General features: G+C 48.7%; 1 pseudogene; it reads left to right on the top strand.

Annotated features, from left to right (window-relative positions):
* The first annotated feature begins 14,133 nt into the window (after nucleotides 1-14,133).
* On the top strand, nucleotides 14,134-14,251 carry LOC124778639 (annotated as a pseudogene).
* The last annotated feature ends 780 nt before the right edge of the window (nucleotides 14,252-15,031 follow it).

The raw sequence follows: 15,031 nt of genomic DNA, 5'->3' as shown, positions 1-15,031 counted from the left end.
TGCCTGTTTATTGGAAGGGTGGCGTTCGATTTCAAAACATTATTGACATTATACGTTTGCGCGCATGTGCGTGTACGTGCGTCTGTGTGTGTGTGTGTGTGTGTGTGTGTGTGTGTGTGTGTGTGTGTGAGAGAGAGAGAGAGAGAGAGAGAGAGAGACAGATGGACAGAACGTGCAAAGCTTGATCGGCTGCTGCACTGGACGGCTCACAAGATGCCGCCTTACTACAGGACGAGAAGCCGCTCGCCCGATGCTGTTTATAAGTCTGTTGACAATATTTCTGTAGCTACATTGAGCCAATTAGGAGCTCAACGTATTCTGCACAGACCATCGCTTTTTGTTGGAGGAGATTTGGACTTAACATTGACGAAGAATGATATTGCTGAACATGGTTGTGGATGGATAACTGCAGCTTTTGTACAGTGTGGTGATGTTTAAGATAAGCTTGGCCTCGAAACTTTCAACGATCGAGACATTGTTTATAGCACATTTCAGATGTCTGAGGTTACCAATACGGACACTGGAAGCTCTAACTTTAGCTCTGGTATGCCTTTAGTTTTAAGGACTCTCAATGTTCGGAACGCTAATGAGACTGAGTGTGTCTATGCGTCGTTTTAAGTGCTGGTGTAAGTGCAAATGTAAAAATTGCAGTTGACTTTACAACGTGCTATAGGAATTTGAACAAAGAACCCAGTCTTATAAGAAAAGAAAGGTACTACAGACTGGTGTTGCCAAAAGCCGAGAAGCGAGTCTTCTTGGTGTTGTAGCTCTCAGGGGCACACTGGCACGCTCTCTGTGTGAGGCATTTTTGGATATCTCTGTGAGTCGCGGTTCGTGTATAATACGGAACTGTTTGAAAGTTGGCCGGGAATTTAGAATCTGAGTGTGGTAACAACACCGGTTCTACACTCCTGGAAATGGAAAAAAGAACACATTGACACCGGTGTGTCAGATCCACCATACTTGCTCCGGACACTGTGAGAGGGCTGTACAAGCAATGATCACACGCACGGCACAGCGGACACACCAGGAACCGCGGTGTTGGCCGTCTAATGGCGCTAGCTGCGCAGCATTTGTGCACCGCCGCCGTCAGTGTCAGCCAGTTTGCCGTGGCATACGGAGCTCCATCGCAGTCTTTAACACTGGTAGCATGCCGCGACAGCGTGGACGTGAACCGTATGTGCAGTTGACGGACTTTGAGCGAGGGCGTATAGTGGGCATGCAGGAGGCCGGGTGGACGTACCGCCGAATTGCTCAACACGTGGGGCGTGAGGTCTCCACAGTACATCGATGTTGTCGCCAGTGGTCGGCGGAAGGTGCACGTGCTCGTCGACCTGGGACCGGACCGCAGCGACGCACGGATGCACGCCAAGACCGTAGGATCCTACGCAGTGCCGTAGGGGACCGCACCGCCACTTCCCAGCAAATTAGGGACACTGTTGCTCCTGGGGTATCGGCGAGGACCATTCGCAAACGTCTCCATGAAGCTGGGCTACGGTCCCGCACACCGTTAGGCCGTCTTCCGCTCACGCCCCAACATCGTGCAGCCCGCCTCCAGTGGTGTCGCGACAGGCGTGAATGGAGGGACGAATGGAGACGTGTCGTCTTCAGCGATGAGAGTCGCTTCTGCCTTGGTGCCAATGATGGTCGTATGCGTGTTTGGCGCCGTGCAGGTGAGCGCCACAATCAGGACTGCATACGACCGAGGCACACAGGGCCAACACCCGGAATCATGGTGTGGGGAGCGATCTCCTACACTGGCCGTACACCACTGGTGATCGTCGAGGGGACACTGAATAGTGCACGGCACATCCAAACCGTCATCGAACCCATCGTTCTACCATTCCTAGACCGGCAAGGGAACTTGCTGTTCCAATAGGACAATGCACGTCTGCATGTATCCCGTGCCACCCAACGTGCTCTAGAAGGTGTAAGTCAACTACCCTAGCCAGCAAGATCTCCGGATCTGTCCCCCATTGAGCATGTTTGGGACTGGATGAAGCGTCGTCTCACGCGGTCTGCACGTCCAGCACGAACGCTGGTCCAACTGAGGCGCCAGGTGGAAATGGCATGGCAAGCCGTTCCACAGGACTACATCCAGCATCTCTACGATCGTCTCCATGGGAGAATAGCAGCCTGCATTGCTGCGAAAGGTGGATATACACTGTACTAGTGCCGACATTGTGCATGCTCTGTTGCCTGTGTCTATGTGCCTGTGGTTCTGTCAGTGTGATCATGTGATGTATCTGACCCCAGGAATGTGTCAATAAAGTTTCCCCTTCCTGGGACAATGAATTCACGGTGTTCTTATTTCAATTTCCAGGAGTGTATTTTTACTTTCTAGCTATACTGGGTTAATTTGTTTCGTTGCGTGTTTGTTTGAAGGGTTGCATACAACTTCAAAGCATTATTGATATTATAGGTTCTTAGCCTGTGTGCATGTACGTGTGCGTGCGTCAGTGACATTGTGTGTGTGTGGGGGGGGGGGGGGGGGGGCAGACAGATTGACCAAATGAGTGGTACAGACATGGGTTAAGGAGGAGGGTAAGACTTTATGTAGAGTATAATCTTACGGCATGGAAACGGAAATGCCGTGTCGCTAGGGCCTCCCGTCAGGTAGACCGTTCGCCTGGTGCAAGTCTTTCGAGTTGACGCCACTTCGGCGACCTATGTGTCGATGGGGATGAAATGATGATAAGGACAACACAACACCCAGTACCTGAGCGGAGAAAATCTCCGACCCAGCCGGGAATCGGACCCGGGTCGTTAGGTATGACATTCCGTCGCGCAGACCATTCAGCTACCAGGGGCGGACAATCTTACAGTGGTGGAAGTATTTAGGAGTGGGGGAAGGTTGTGTTCTATTGCTGGTGCTTGCGGTTCTATTATCTTACTTATACGGCTCTTCTTTTAAGTTTTTCCCTGTATGATTATGACAATATCCACTGGGCCGTAGCTTAAAGCTATTTTTATATACAGAACGTACTCTTCAGTATTGACGCCATCCCTAGCTTGCATTTATCGGGGATCTCTCATACAGCGTTAAATCCCAAGCGTCTTGAAAAAAGCGTAGGTGACTCCCGTGTGTAAGAAGAGCGAACGAATGGCCCCACAAAATTACAGACTAAAGTCCTCAGCGTCAGTTTGCCGCAGAATTCTTGAGTGTATTCCAAGTTACAATATAATAAATTACGTTGACAGAGAAGAGCTTCACAGATCAACATAGATTTAGAGAGCATCACTCGTACGAAACTCAGCTTTTCATTTCCTCGCATGAGATCCAGCGAACCACGGATGAAGGGCATCAGGCAGATTCCATGTTCCCAGATTTCCGGAAAGGGTATGACACAGTGCCACACAACAGACTGCGAATGAGGGTCAGAGCATGCGGGATAGGTTCTCTGGCATGTGAATGAGTCGGAGGCTGAGTATTAGAAGTCAGTACACTGTCGAGGACGGCGAGTGTTCACTGGAGACGAAGTACTGGTCAGAAGTGCACCAGGAAAGTGCGACACGACTACTTTCGTTCTCTGTATACATGATATACATGAATAATCTGGTGGATAGGGTGAGCAGCATCTGTGGCTGTTTGCTGAAACATTACAGCTTTGTACTGTCTCGGCAAGTGCAGTCTTTGAGTTACTGTGGGAGGATTCAGGATGTCTTCGACAGAATTTATATTTGGTGTGACGAATGACAGCTAGCTATAAAGGCGACAGAATGTAAGTAAATGAAGATGAGAAGGAAAAATAATCAATGTCGTTATGTTCTAATACAGTACTAGTAGTGTGATGCTTGCCAAAGTAACATCTATTAAATACCTACGATATGAAACTGAACGAGCACGTAAGGTCGGTTGTAGGGAATGCGCATGATCGATCGGTTTACTGGAATAATTCTAGGAAAGTGCAGCTCATCTGTGAAGAAGACAGCGCACAGAATACTTCTGCGACCATTTCTTGAGTACTGCTGGGATCCTCACGTGCTCCGCTTCTAGGAAGACACCAACGCAATTCAGAGTCATGCTGCTAGATTTGGTACCGGTAGATTCGATAAACAGGCGCGTATTACGAAAATGCTCCGTTAATTCAAATGGGAATCCACGGAAGAAAGACGACTATTTTTCGCAGACCTCTATACAGAAACTTTAGATAGCCGAAGTTTGAGGTTGCCTGCAGAACGATTTTACTGCAGCCAACGTACTTCTCGCGTAAGGATCTCAAAGATAAGATGAGAGAAATATGGGCTCGTACGGATGCATAAGGACAGTCGTTTTCTCCTCGTTCGATATGGAAAGAGTAATAGTGGTACAAGGTACCATCCACCATGCGCCGTATGATGCTTTGCGGAATTCAAATGGTTCAAATAGCTCTGAGTACTATGGGACTTAACATCTGAGCTCGTCAGTCGCCTAGACCTTAGAACTACTTAAATCTAACTAAGCTAAGGGTATCACACACATCCATGCCCGAGGCAGGATTCGAACCAGCGGCCGTAACAGTCGCGCGGTTCTGGACTGAAGCGCCTAGAACCGCTCGGCCACCGCGGCCAGCTTTGCGTAATTTGTATGTAGATATAGACACCGAAAGCAGTAATCATTAAGCCTTAATTTTTCGCTGATCGTAAAAATACGCAGGGACTTTTTGAGGGGAATCCAACTACCATGAATCTGTTGTACAATGTATAAACAAGGAAAGTAGCCCATCTGGGACACCTAAAACAAAATTAAGGTCATTTTTCAATACGGAGATGTGTCTCTTCTGCTTCCAATCAACACCGTTTAAGTGTAAATCACTGCAATGGATTTGTATATAACCAATGATTAAAGGTTTGCGGTCAGCAAAACCACCAGCTTGCAACCTGTAGGAAGAAGAGGTACAAGTTATTAAGAACCATAACGCCCACGACAGTATATTGGTACTGCCTGCTGATAAGGCAAATGCGACCTTCGTAATGAAGACCGAAGATTATGAACAGAAGATCTGGGACCTATTAGATCCGACGACGTACCGAAAACTAAGCGCAGATCCGACACAACGTATCACACGGAATACGAATCGGTTAATCAAGGCGTCTTCTCTGCCGGCGGACACGCAGAGGAACCTGTGAAACACAGAAGTCCTACCACCTCAGCTGTATGGATTACACAAGATCCATAAGAATAACGTTCCACTAACACCGATTGTTAGCGCTCCTGGCTCACTGACGTGTAAACTGGCAAAACACTTGGCCCGTCTGCTCCAGCCGCACGTGGGGAAGACTGTCACATACTGTTGTGTACATTGCTCCGCGTAGTCAGCGCGTACACAACTTTCCCACTAGAGCGCGCTAGCTAAGCACAACAGCGCAGGCGCAGCGCTCGTCCGTCTCCGCACTACGAGATGGCGCTGTCTTAGAGACGGACCAAATTCTGCTTTCGCCGACCCGCGTATTAATATGTAACGTAGCCGATGAGATAGCTGCTAACGTAGAACCTTTTCTCCTCGTCGATCACACTTGCGCAGTGATACCTGAATGCGCGAGGTATTATAACGAGTGTACAGACCTCGGATTAGTCAGTCTGCATTAGTCTGTACCAGTCTGCATTTGTCTGTACCAGTCTATAGTCAAGTTTCAGTCTGCACCTAATAAGATTACCATATTCCTATACACAGCCACGAAGCTAAATGAATAGACACTTTGTCAAGTATCAGAGATATGTGAGAATAAGATTAACGTACCAAGACCAAAGGAACTTCAGATTGTCAATTGTAAATAGCATCCAGAATCAAGTTACATAAGGTTTATGCTTGTTACTATTTTATTAAATGTGTGTGAAAATTAATCAAGTTCTGTTTAAAGTTGGTCACTGTCAACCTGCTACTCTAAGCGTGCAAGTGGCATTTCTATCGTCTGACCTAACGGCAGAAGATAAACACGCCACGATAAGACCACGAGACATATTGCTGACACTCGCCTACTACGTTAGAGCGAGAAGTCAAATAATCTGATGGTGTGTGTACCGAAGGTCTTACAGTACGCACACCACACACACATAAAGAGTTCAGGACATTTCATTGAGAAGCTAAAACTTGCACCAAATGACATCCTGGTCAGCTTCGATGTTGTTTCGTTGTTTACGAAAGTGCCACTCAGTGACTAACTGGAGCACATCGGTTCCATTTCCCCGCAAGACATCACAAATCTCTTCCATGCATGCCTCACCACAAGCTGTTTCACGAGGAATGGTAACTTGTACGAAGGGCTGGCAGGCATCGCCATGGATACTCCTCTTAGTCCGGTGGTGGCCAACTTCTTCATGGAACATTTCGAAGCACAGACACTAGACTTGGAATCTTGTAAAACTAAGGTGTGGTACAGATAAGTCAATGATGCCTTCGTTGTGTGGGACCATGGTGAACAACAGCTCGGTGACTTCCTAAGACACTTGAGCAGCGTCCATGCCAACATAAAATTTACCATGGAAGTAGAAATGGACAAAAAACTACCATTTCAACATGTGCTGGCCGCAAGGTATGGTGAAAACCTGGGACACAGCGTGTATCGAAAACCGACACACACGGTCCGATACTTGCACAAACTGTCAAATCACCACCCGAGCCAGAAAAGAGGCGTAATTAATACGATCGTAACGCGAGAAACACGAATATGTGAGCCACAGCACCTCAGAAGCGAAATGCAACACTTAGAAAATTTTCTGAGGAGCAATTGGTACTCCCAAAGTTATGTTACAGGTATAACAGAGCCAAACACTCCGCGAAATGACAAATCAGGAAAAGAAATGTCGGGTGCGCCCTTTCTGCCATACATCCAGAGTGACGGATAGAATCGGCTGTTTATGTTGAAATGACCGCGGACAAGCCCATGGACGTTGGCGCGCCGGGTACATACAGTATACTCTACGACAGCGAGCTCGGCTCCAGTCCACCACCAGCAATGGATGATGAAACTTTGACAACGCAACCACTCGTGCTGGCGAAACGTCAGAAAAATCATCAGACGAGTTCGGCCGAAGATACCGAGACAGAAGCCAACAGGCAGTTTGTCAACAAGTGGCCACGAAAGCCTTAAAAATTTTGTGTGACAATTAGACGCACAAGTTCCTCCAGCAACAGTTCCATGTAACACATACACAAGAGTCATAAGTGAGCTATCATTTAGCCAAAATCTAAACAATTACTTGAAAGTTCATAGAAACAGAATTTAACTTCAATGATGAATAAGACAGGAAGGTACGACAACGTAGTATTTGTTAACATACTCGTAGTGAAGAAAGTGAGTGACGCAGGGCTGTAGCACATCCGCCATGAGATTTAATCCTACACAGAGGAACCATAAGGCAAAGCAAGGACATGTTCGGAAATGGAGTTAAATTTCAAGGAGAAGATATATATATATATATATATATACATTATAAAGATTTGCGAATGACACTGTAATTGTACCAGGGTCTGAAAAGTATTTAAAGATCATTTGAACGAGTGGGTAATGTCTTCAAAAGATTTTATATGGTGAGAATACCAATAAAAGTACAACGAGATCAATGCAGTGTTGTTAAATTAAATCAGGCTCTGATGAAGTATGTAGATTAGATGAGACAAGAAACGTACAAAGTGAGATTTTCTATCTGGGCAGTAAGATAACTGGTGAAACTTCCTGGCAGATTAAAACTGAGTGCCGGACCGAGACTCGAACTCGGGACCTTTGCCTTTCGCGGGCAAGTGCTCCATCAATACTTAGAAAAATACGGCTGTGATGTTCCACATCCATTACATTCACACCTGAAAAAAAAAAAGCACAGCAGCACTCCGTCTTTTTTGTTTTTTTTTTTTTTTTTTTCGGTGTAACAGTAACAAACATAAACTGCTTCTAGCATTTTTTTTAAATATATAAGACAATGACTTTATAAAATAAAATTCTTCTGGGAAACGTAAATAAGTGGACTTTTTTTTTTAACCTAATAGTGAAAAAAAGAAAATAAACTATCTTGCTTCTGTCAGTACAAAACAATAACGTTCTACGTTCCTCTTTTAGGCGCGTACCTCCCTAATCCCGTCATACCTCGCGTTGGTGTCGGGTACGTCTTCACGTGTGTTTGTGGATCCTCTCCACTGTCCTGGTCCGTTCTTGTTCTGATACTTATAGACAATAATTACATTCTCCTACCCGGGACACCCCAACTGGGTGGGGGATCAAGCAAGGCACTCCCTAAAAAATTTGCGTAATATGTTCGATATCTCGGATGTCTCATAAGCTGTGAGTGATGTTCCTGTAGTAAGGCCCAAAAGTCAAGCACATTCTTACTGCCGTCTCGGAAAAGATAACGCACAGTCAAACCTCGAATCCAAGTCACTGCGTTTGTCTTCGTTCGGGGATAATATGTCCTATCTGGGAGAAGTAGTGTGCGTGGTTCTATTGTTTGCGGCCCCACCCGAAGGAGGAAGGCGATCATTTTTTTGACCAAACACCATACGTCCGCCGAAGGACCGCATATCAGGCAATGCTCCTCAGTGTCTATAACATTGCACTGCGGACACAGTGGCTCGTCCGCCATATGAATTGTATGCAACCTGGAACGAGTCACGTATTTCCCATTTACCACCTGATACCACAGTGCGCGCGTTCCCGTATCAAGGTGTGGGTGGTGCACTGTACGCCATACCACTGACCACGTAACTGTTGGTTGGCGGCGCTCTACGGCATTATTCGGACGTCGTCGAGTCAAGATGTGATATATATCACGTGCCGTCGCCGTCCTGGTAGTCGGTAGTTCCATATGTACATAACTGTGTTCCACAAAGAAGGTTCGCATATGGGCAAGCGATGGTGAGATGTGAGCCACCGCTACCGGAGCCGAAAGAGAAGGTGGAGCGAGTTCGTCTATCAAGCTGCCCGTCAGACTTGTCTGGTGTCGTGTCCACAGCTTTATCACTGTGGTTACATAAATAGCCACTGCTCGGTCGCGTACGTGGACTAGTCCAAGACCTCCACGACTACGAGGAAGGGTGAGGGTTTCGTATCCTACCTTAAAAAGCAGACCTGTGCTCACAAAATATCCTAGTGCCGCCAGGATTCGGCGGGCCAACACCACCGGCATAGGAAGAACTTGTGCCAGGTGGGGGATGCGAGAGGCTAGATAAGTGTTGGCAAAGGTGACCCGTTGTATCATATCCAGTGCCCTTAACCTGTGACTTCGGACACTCGCACGAATTGTTTGCAGAAGATGTCTGTAACTCAGTGCCGCCGTGCGTCGAACGTCTGTAGTGAAGATAATTCCTAGGCATTTCATCTTGTTGATCGGCTGTAATGGTGCTACACTTCCTGTCGGGAGTCCTCTCCCGATGTTCATCGCTCCTGACTTTGCCATGTTCAGGCAACTTCCCGTAGCCATACAATACAAATTAATCCAATGCAAGGCCACTCTTGCCTCGTCGCCTGACCGTGCTAAAAACACTAGGTCATCTGCGTATGTTCGGCATATAAACGTGTTGTGCCTTATCGTCATTCCTTGGAGTCGATTCCGGAGCCCGCAAAGCAGCGGCTCGACAGCGATGGCATACAATATCGTTGACAGCGGGCACCCTTGTCTGACCGATCGTGAGATGGTGATGGGCCCCACCAAGCGTCCATTGATGAGCACTTTGGATGCGGCTCCGTGGAGTAGTCTCATGACGACGGTGACAAAACTTTCCGGAAACTTCATGTTCGTCATCAAGTCCGTGAGATAAGCATGACTCAGCCTGTCAAATGCGCGATCGAAGTCTATCGAGATCAATACACCCCGGAGACGACATGTTGAAGCCAGTGCGATAACATCGCGGTAGTCGCTGAGTGCCGTTTGTATATTGCTAGCTCCTCCTAGCTGGGTTTGGTCGAGTGAAATCACTTGGCGTATCACGCGTTTAAAGCGTGCTGCAAGTATCCTGGCGTAGATCTTGTAGTCGCAATTAAGAAGGGTCAGTGGCCGGTAGTCCTGTATCCCTGTGCCGCCAGATGGTTTGTGGATGGGGATGATCATTCCTTCCACGAAGGAGGGTGGAAGAGTCACGTTGGGAGAGCCGGCCGCGGTGGTCTAGCGGTTCTAGGCGCGCAGTCCGGAACCGCGCGACTGCTACGGTCGCAGGTTCGAATCCTGCCTCGGGCGACCGAGCGAGGTGGCGCAGTGGTTAGACACTGGACTCGCATTCGGGAGGACGACGGTTCAATCCCGCGTCCGGCCATCCTGATTTAGGTTTTCCGTGATTTCCCTAAATCACTCCAGGCAAATGCCGGGATGGTTCATCTGAAAGAGCACGGCCGACTTCCTTCCCCATCCTTCCCTAATCCGATGAGACCGATGACCACGCTGTCTGGTCTCCTTCCCCAAAACCAACCAACCAACCAACCTGCCTCGGGCATGGATGTGTGTGATGTCCTTAGGTTAGTTAGGTTTAAGTAGTTCTAAGTTCTAGGGGACTGATGACCACAGATGTTAAGTCCCATAGTGCTCAGAGCCATTTGAACCACGTTGGGAGACATCAATTCGCAGTACATGGCAGTCCATCGTGGAATCATGAGATCTTGAAATGTACGATAGAACTCTAACGGAAACCCGTCGGGCCCCGGCGATTTGTGCGACGCTCCCTTATCAATCGCTTCCATTACGTCGTCAACTGTGATTTCACCTGTTAACTCCAGGTTGGCCGACTCTTCGAGACACGCGGAGAGCGTTCGTCGGACCTCATGAAAGGCTGCCTGATCGTGTTCCGCTTCTTGATAGAGATGACCGTAGTGTTCCACGAAAGCGTTGGCAATGTCATTTTGCGTTGTCATGCGGCGACCATCTGGCAGTACGACCGTCTGTATTAAGGTTCTGCGGCTACGTTGTTTTTCTCTGATAACGTGATACATCGACGGGGATTCTCCACGGACTCGTTCAAAGGCCCTTGCACGGATTGCGACACCCTCCAGTCGGCGGCGCGTTATGGAAATTATTTGGGCCTGTGCTCGTTTTATACCTTCACGACGCTCCTGTGAAGGTGCTTGAACAGAAAGTTCGCGGAGCATCGTGAAATAAAATTCCGTCGTGTATCGCCTCCACATCATCTGCTCTCGTCCGTATGCATTTAACGCTCGGCGCAATGCAGGCTTAACGCATTCCAGCCACCACTGCAACGTCGTCGGATATGTCGGGAGGCGTCGTTCACACACGTGCCAAGTGTCTTCGACTAAGCGTCTGCACTCAGGTTCCCTAAGGTGTGCTGTATTCAGTTTCCAAACACTGCGACTCCTCCACACTTGTTGACGACTCAGGGAGACCGTGCATATATATGCTATGTGATCTGAAAAGGCGACAGGCCACAATTCCGCATCGAGGATCGCAGGTTCGAGACGACGTGTTACGTAAATTCGATCGAGACGACTGGCAGAGTGACTCGTGACGTAGGTGTATCCACGTCTGTCGCCATGTATCTTCTCCCATGTATCAATGAGATTCATGTCCTGTATGAGTTGCCGCAGCTCCGGGCACGAAGTATAACGTGGGTGTTGATCTTTTGGTGCGAGCACGCAGTTGAAGTCACCTCCAAATAAGACATGTTCATACCGACCTAAGAATAGTGTTGCAATCTCCTCTGCGTAAAATCGGAATCGGTCGCGCCGTCTGTCTGACCCCGACGGTGCGTAAATGTTAACTACCCGTACTCCCAGCACTGTGAGCGCCAGTCCTCGCGCTGACGGCAGGTACACCACGTCCTCGGCTACTATGCCGCTACGTAGAAGTACCGCTGTTCCGCTGCCGCCGTCGGTAATAGGTGTAATGTACGTATCGTACCCATAGAGGTCGGGGAAGCTCTCAACGCATACTTCCTGCAGCAGAACGATGTCGACGTCTGACGCATGCAACATGTCTCGTAATAATTGCAATTTGACAGGCGTTCTGATCGTATTAATATTAATAGAGGCTGTTCGATATGCCTGCCGCTGTTCCTCAGTGCGTAAAGCGCACATGAACGCTTATGTTAATTTGTGTGCTGCTGCCCGGTGACATGCTGTCCGTGCGTCAGTCTGCATCTTCTGCGCGGTTAACATCCGGTGGACGCAGCATTCGCCATGGCGGGTGCGTCGTCGGTGTGGGGGTCAGTATCGGATTCGTCGGCCCAGTTCCTGTACTGGAGGTCCAGCTCCCGTCGTGTCTCTCCGGCCGGGCTGACTGAAGGCTGTGGCGTTGCTGCGGTGGGTGGAGGGACTCCTTCCGTCGGCTTTCCGTCCGGTGTGTCTGTATTTAACCCCTGTGTGGCATGATTCGCGTCGTACTGCTGTGTGGGAGGTAGAACCTCCCGTTGCGCATCCGGATGCACTGTATCGACGTTACACCCAAGTTCGTCTGCCGTGGACTGCAGTAAGCAGGTATCCGACGGCGCTAGCCGTCGTTTCTTGTGGCGCTTCGGCGATCGTTGTTTGCGCGTGAGCGCCTCCGTATCCGAGTGCGGAAGTGACTCCCGGTGCTCAGGGACGAAAGCAGCTGTCGGCACAACAGCAGGATCAATTTCCATTTCTCCTACCGATCCTTTCCGCTCGGTTAAGTGCGTCGTCGGCGCCGGAGCGGCAGAGGTGTGCGTCGTTTCGTCACTGGAGGCGGTCTCTGCCGCAGTCGGTTGCCGTAAACTGTCAGGATTCTGTAGCTGGTCATTCTTCGGGATGGGATCCGTTCGAAACGCGTCCGCATACGTTAGTGGCAGCGGCGTCAACGTGGACGGAGGTACGGGTTCGCCGTTTGGAACTTGCACTATCCTCCGCTGCATACATTCGGAACGGACGTGGCCCTCTTTCCCGCAGCCTGAGCATGTTTTGGGTTGTCCATCGTATATAACTATAGCTCTGCATCCGCCGATGAACAAGTACGAGGGTACATGTTGTGTCAGTTCTGATTTGACGCACCCCATTGAGAACGGGGTAAGTCGTGAAGTTGGACCATTTTTCCTCAACGTGGCTAAGCACTCTTCCATATGCGCGTAAGGCGTCAACGACCAAGTCAGACGGAACCTCGAAGGGAAGTTCGAAAATACGTATGTTTCGTAAGCCCAGTCCTGCATGATCAATAGTTACTTCTCCAACATGTCCATCAGAGTGACGAAATTTGAGTCCATGTTTAGTATCTCGGATGATTCTGTCACATACTGAATCGTTAATCAGCTTGACGTAAACGACACTGCTCACTATGGAGAGGTGGATTCCGATAAGTTCGTTGTAGTCAAGTTTAACTTCGTCTCGTAGGAACCTTTCTATTTCGTAGGCTTTCGGTCTCGCATATTCATTCGAAAAACTAATCTTCAGAGTCGACTTTCGGTATGCATGTGCCATTCTATATCGAGTCGTCTAAACGCACGAGTACGCCGAAGAGGTAAACAACTGCGCGAACGCGAACTTCTCCGGCAGGGACGTAAACAGACGTCCGTGCCGTAGCACCGCCGAAGGCAGACTGTACTGAGCTACCCGAGCACGACTCACGACCCGTCCCCCGAATGAAAATTCAATTCTAGAAACATACCCCAGGCTGTGGCTAAGCCATGTCTCCGCAATATCCTTTCTTTCAGGAGTGCTAGTTCTGCAAGGTTCGCAGGAGAGCTTCTGTAAAGTTTGGAAGGTAGGAGACGAGGTACTGGCAGAAGCAAAGCTGTGGGGACGGGTCGTGAGTCGTGCTCGGGTAGCTCAGTTGGTAGAGCACTTGCCCGCGAAAGGCAAAGGTCCCGAGTTCGCGCCTCGGTCCGGCACACAGTTTTAATCTTCCAGGAAGTTTCATATCAGCGCACACTCCGCTGTTGAGTGAAAATTTCATTCAAGATAACTGGTAATTGCAGAACTAACAAGGATATAAAATAAGAGTCCTCAGAGGACAGAAAATCTCGGTTGAAAATAACAATAGTTCTTTTATTAAATATGAAATATTTTAAAATCTGCTGCAAATATATGATTTAGGAAGACTTTTCTGAAAGTATTTGTTTGCAGTGTAGCGTTATATGGAAGTGAAGTTTGGGCGATAAACAGTACAGACAGAAAAAGAATGGATGTTTCGAAGTGTTATACTACATAAGGATGCTGAAGATTAGATTGATGGGTCGCATAACTGATTAAGAAGTACTGAAAAGAATTAGGGCCAACGGCCTTGCCGCAGTGGTAACACCGGTTCCCGTCAGATCACCGAAGTTAAGCGCTGTCGGGCTGGGCTAGCACTTGTATGGGTGACCATCCGGTCTGCCGAGCACTGTTGGCAAGCGGGGTGCACTCAGCCCTTGTGAGGCAAACTGAGGAGCTACTTGCTTGAGAAGTAGCGGCTCCGGTCCCGGAAACTGGCATACGGCCGGGAGAGCGGTGTGCTTGATCACATGCCCCTCCACATCCGTATCCAGTGACGCCTGTGGTCTGAGGATGACACGGCGGCCGGTCGGTACCGTCGGTACCTTTGGGTCTTCATGGCCTATTCGGGAGGGGTTTAATTTAGTTTTAGAAAAGAATTCTACAGTACAACTGGACGTAAGTTCTGTAAAACTGTTAAAGTACAGCCTAGGCAGCTAGGTGTGGTTAGTAGGTAATGAAGGGGGAAGTAGAGGATAAACGCTGTGGGAGTAACCAAACAGATCACGTGGATGTGGGATGCAGTAGTTATACACAGAGGAGGTTTGCACGGAAGAGAATTCCGTGGAGAGTTGCAGCAAACTAGTTAAATTTCAAATGGCTCTGAGCACTATAGGACTTAACATCTGAGGTCACCAGTCCCCTAGAACTTAGAACTACTTAAACCTAGGTAACGTAAGGACATCACACACATCCATGCCCGAGGCAGGATTCGAACCTGCGACCGTAGCAGTCGCGCGGTTCCGGACTGAAGCGCCTAGAACCGCTCGGCCACCGCGGCGGGCCTAGTTAAATTTGTACGATTCGTTAGAATTTGGTTACCACCTTCCCAAGTTCATGGCAGGTAAACTTTAATACTGTCATCACTTGGAATACGTCTCGTACAACATCCGCGAATGGGCCGGAAAGAGGAAGGAAT

This window comes from Schistocerca piceifrons, chromosome 2 (assembly GCF_021461385.2).
Source record: "Schistocerca piceifrons isolate TAMUIC-IGC-003096 chromosome 2, iqSchPice1.1, whole genome shotgun sequence".
NCBI lineage: Eukaryota > Metazoa > Arthropoda > Insecta > Orthoptera > Acrididae > Schistocerca > Schistocerca piceifrons.
This window is presented reverse-complemented; position numbering and strand designations above follow the sequence as displayed.